At 46.5% G+C, this 5,000-nt stretch overlaps 2 long non-coding RNA genes across 4 annotated transcripts in view; one reads left to right on the top strand and one right to left on the bottom strand.

Moving 5' to 3' along the window:
* The window catches only part of LOC143277554 (uncharacterized), a 617,781-nt gene that overhangs the window by 330,973 nt on the left and 281,808 nt on the right, over window positions 1–5,000 (bottom strand). Inside the window, exon 1 of one of the 3 annotated variants that reach the window (XR_013053760.1) lies at window positions 3,862–4,132. The exons of the other annotated variants lie outside the window; for them this stretch is intronic. This is a non-coding gene — a long non-coding RNA (uncharacterized LOC143277554). Of the gene's footprint in view, window positions 1–3,861; window positions 4,133–5,000 lie in introns of those variants that run through there. 3 annotated transcript variants of the gene reach the window in all.
* The window catches only part of LOC143277556 (uncharacterized), a 132,680-nt gene that overhangs the window by 121,789 nt on the left and 5,891 nt on the right, over window positions 1–5,000 (top strand). The window lies entirely within an intron of this gene.

Genomic DNA, 5,000 nt, shown 5'->3' with positions numbered 1-5,000 from the left:
ATAATAAAAAGTAAAATAACACACACACACATACACTCATACACATGTTCACACTCATACACATGTTCAGACACACACACACACACACACACACACACACACAGTATGCGACTACAAAGATACATCATAAACACACACACACACACACACACTACTTAATTATATACCTACCCAATTTATTCACTTTGATTACATCGATTTATGCAACAACAACAACAACAATAATAATAATAACAACAATATTAACGATGATAAATGTAGAATATATATATATATGTATATATATATATATATATATATTATATATATATATATATATATATATATATATATATATGTATATATACGCTTGGAAATTTCTCGATCACCAATGCCTGATTTTCGCTCAATGTCGTTCATGTTTTTTGTAAATAATTACATGGATATATATATGGTTCAGAACAAACAGCTTGCTACCAAAAATTATGATTAAAAAAAACCCCCAACAACAAAAGCAAACAACCACAAAAATGCTCATGTGGTTCTCAGCTGGAATTAAAATATACACATGGTGATGATCTGCTGAAGTAACACTAGGCACAATATTCGCTCTGCACCCTGTGTCGGAGTACCCTGCTGAAGTAACACTAGGCACAATGTTCGCTCTGCACCCTGTGTCGGAGTACCCTGCTGAAGTAACACTAGGCACAATATTCGCTCTGCACCCTGTGTCGGAGTACCCTGCTGAAGTAACACTAGGCACAATATTCGCTCTGCACCCTGTGTCGGAGTACGAAGCTGAGGGCAACTCATTTCTTCTCCGATAGATGTCTGTCTCTCTGTCTGATTCTCAGTCTTTCTGTCGTCGTCCAAGATGCTGGTCCTAGGTTATGTAGGTTTGCTGTTGTTATTGTCGTTGTCGTTGCTTGTCTGTCTGTCTGTCTGCCTGTCTGTCTGTTTGCCTGTCTGTCTGTCTGTCTGTTTGCCTGTCTGTCTGCCTGCCTGTCTGTCTGTCTGCCTGCCTGTCTGTCTGTTTGCCTGTCTGTCTGTCTGTTTGCCTGTCTGTCTCTCCTCTGTTGGTGGTCCAAACTGCTGGCCCTAGTTTGTGTCGTTGTCGTTGTTGTTGTTGCTTGTCTGTCTGTCTGTCTGTCTGTCTGTCTGCCTGTCTGTCTGTTTGCCTGTCTGTCTGTCTGTTTGCCTGTCTGTCTCTCCTCTTTTGGTGGTCCAAACTGCTGGCCCTAGTTTGTGTCGTTGTTGTTGTTGTTGTTGTTGCTTGTCTGTTTGTCTGTCTGTCTGTTTGCCTGTCTGTCTCTCCTCTTCCGTGGTCCAAACTGCTGTCCTTGTTGTTGCTGTTGTTGTTTCTCTGTCTGTCTGTCTGTCTGTTTGTCTGTCTGTCTGTTTGCCTGTCTGTCTGTCTGCCTGTCTCTCCTCTTTCGTGGCACAAACTACTGTCGTTGTTGTTGCTTGTCTGTCTGTCTGTCTGCCTGTCTGTCTGTTTGTTTGCCTATCTGTCTGTCTGCCTGTCTGTCTGTTTGCCTGTCTGTCTGTCTGTCCGTCTGTCTGCCTGTCTGTTTGCCTGTCTGTCTGTCTGTTTGCCTGTCTGTCTGTCTGTCTGCATGTCTTTCTTTTTGCCTGTCTGTCTGCCTGTCTGTCTGTCTGCCTGCCTGCCTGTCTGTCTGTCTGTTTGCCTGTCTGTCTCTCCTCTGTTGGTGGTCCAAACTGCTGGCCCTAGTTTGTGTCGTTGTCGCTGTCGTTGTTGTTGCTATTGCTGCTGCTGCTGCTGTTTTCTCATCGGCACACTGATGAAACATTACAGTCGTTCTAATCGCTTCATTTGTAACCAGAGTTTGCTCGTGCTGTTGTTTTTACAAGACGTGGCACGTTTCCCCCCAAAAAAACTTGTCGTGTGGTATACTGTATGTGCATATGCATTCGTAACATTGTTGTGGACTGTTGTTGTTGTTGTTGCATGTTTTGGTAACAACAACAACAGCAGCAGCAACAACAACAACAACAACAGCGACAACCGAGGCAACAGCAGTTAACGGCAACTTTTTACAATACAATATTATCATGTACATCAGCCTTTCCAACGACGTGTTGGAGGTTCGAGGGTGTCACGTGGGGAGTGGAAGGGTGTGAGAGGTGAGGGAGAGCGGGGGGGGGGGAAGTGGGGGGAGAGTGGGTGATATTCAACAGCAACTATAAAGTCCCGAGTCAGAGGTTCTCCCGGCGTCTGGTATTCAGTGGAAACCATGTGACAACAACAAAATCCGTTTTGCAGAGACTCAGGCTTTTACACACACACACACACACACACACACACACACACACACAACCTGAGGTAATAATGGTGAACAGTTCTGTACGGCACCTCCCTAATAACTCTTCACAGAAGAAGTAGTAGTAGTAGTAGTAGTTAGTAACATGTCAATAATAATAATAAGAAGAAGTTCAATAAGAAGAAGACTGAAGAGGCAGAAGAAGACATTGCAATAATTAATGTGAAGAAGAAGAAGATGATGATGATGATGATGATGAAGCAGAAGACATTGCACCAGTTAATGTATTCACCTCGCCCCCCCCCTTCCCCCCACCAACCCACCCTTTTAATTCATTCATTTATTTTTGCCGTTAATGATAATACACGTATTTGAAGAGCGCCAAATCTTTTTTTGCAGAAACAAACCCCCCAAAACCCTTTCACACCAAAACATTCACACGCATGCCGCACAACCCTTAAACTAAAGGGTTCAAGACAAAAACCTACAAACACATGTAGATACAAGGCTAATCAAAGCAAGGGCGGACCAACAGGTCCCGGGACACGAAGGAACCATTGCGGAAAGAGGTAGGTTCTAACGCCAGACGTGAAAAGAGCTGAGTGCCGGGGGGTTTGACGAAGAAGAGTATGCAAATGGAAATCGCTCCAAGTTTTAAAGGTCCGTCCCTGAGAAACACGACACGGGAAGAGCGGTAGCCGTTTGTGGAGTGTTTTGAATCTGAGAACACACGAAAACGGAGTATGGCTGCCTAGTACATGGCGGGGGGGTAACAAACGGTCATACACGTAAAATCCCACTCGTGTACATTCTAGTGAACGTGGGAGTTGCAGCCCACGAACGAAGAAGAAGAGAAGAATCTGAGACAGCAGAAACATTGTGGATCTGAAACTGATCGTAGAGGTGAGGTGGGGAGTTGAGTTTTGTGAACTGAGGAACGAAAGATCAGCCGGTTAATCTTTGTATGTCTGGGGATTGTTTTAGGCCGTCCTTCGACTGAACTCACCATTCTCACGGATTCACCAAACTCAGCGTTTACATCCATTCCGACTCCACCCACACAAGAGCAACTAGTTAGCCGGGAAAACTTTCATCATAATTCCTCCATCATCCGCCAACACACACACACACACACACACACACACACACACACACACTGTGACACCACACACAGACTGACACACACACAATGACAATAAGCAAAGCATTACCTATTTCTGACGTCTTGTCTGCAAACTGAAAACGGTTAGAAGTTGAGTTCAGTTGGAGAGTGCCAACTGAACCCCTTTCCTCCGCACTGGCTCTCCATACACAAACAGCGTCACTATCTTCTCCCACACGCACCACCGACCACAAACACTCAAATCAACGACCAACAACTTTTTTTCAGTGTTTTTTTTTTTTTTTTCTCCAAATCATACAACAACTCACCCCCCACCCCCCCCCCACTCACAACACTCAACCCCGCAAGCGAAAACGAAGGGAAGAGAGAACAGGATATAACAGATTAAAAAAAAAACAAAAAAAAAAACCACGAATTTCTCTTTCACCCCCCACACACACTCTCTCCAAACCACACACACAACCACACTTTCCCCACCTGCTACCTCGTCCTCCAAGATGTAGTATAGCAGCAGTCAGAAAATTTTTTCTTCTTCTTTTTCTTCTTCTTTTCTTTTTTTCCTACGCGAAAACATCGGGTGGAAAAACGAAGAGCGGCCATGTCAGTCTCCCCCCGATTTTCAAAAAGGCAAAAGTGACGAAGAGAAGGAGGGAAGGGAAAAAAGAAAATGGCGGCGGCGGGTATGACCTCATCGCCAGCCTCGTTTTCAGCGACTAGGACCTGACCTCCACTCGCACGCACCACCACCACCACCACCACCACGACGTCGACGTCGACGAACGAACGACTTGTGTGCCGCTCAAATAATCACAGAGAGAGAGAGAGAGAGAGAGAGGGGGGTGTGGGGGGAGGAGGCAGGGCTGGCCTTACTTGCCTCGCCTGTTTCGCTTTGGCATGGTTGTTGGGGTTTTTTTTTGGTTTTTTTTTCCCCTTTTATTTTTGCACCGCATCCCACTCTATCTGTGCTTGCCTTACTTAGTTGTAGACTTCTGCTCTGCCGGTGTCTCTGTTGTAGCCTGGCACGCGGCAGCTGGCTGGCTCTCTCTCCCCTACTGGAAGCTCGCCGCGAAACGGTGCAACGTTACGTCATGACTGCACGCGCTCGCTCTCTGCGGTCGCCGCTGTCTTGTCTATCACTGACACACAGTCTACTGTGTCTATATTTATCGGTCTCTGTGTCTACGTGTCTCTTTGTCTGTCTGTCTGACTGCCTGCCTGTCTGTCTGTCTGGGCTATATCATATGTTTGTCTCTCTCCGTCTGTCTGTCTTTCTGCCTGTTTTCTCTCTCTCTCTCTCTCTCTTGCGCGCACACACACACACACACACACACACACACGCGCACACACACACACACACACACACACACACACACACACACACACACACACACACACACGCACACACACACACGCACACACACACACACATACGATAGAGCGCTACGCTGTTTCACTATCCCGCCCCTCACCCCCTCCTCTCCCCCAAGCCCCCCCACCCCTTCCCCCCCACCGGTTTCCGCCCCCCCCCGCTCCCACAAACCACACTCCCGCAAACCGGCTTCCGGGCGTATCGTGGAAATTGGAAGCGGCCGAAAACTTTATTGGAAAGTGTACGT

The sequence above is a fragment of the Babylonia areolata genome, chromosome 34 (assembly GCF_041734735.1).
Source record: "Babylonia areolata isolate BAREFJ2019XMU chromosome 34, ASM4173473v1, whole genome shotgun sequence".
Lineage (NCBI taxonomy): Eukaryota > Metazoa > Mollusca > Gastropoda > Neogastropoda > Buccinidae > Babylonia > Babylonia areolata.
This window is presented reverse-complemented; position numbering and strand designations above follow the sequence as displayed.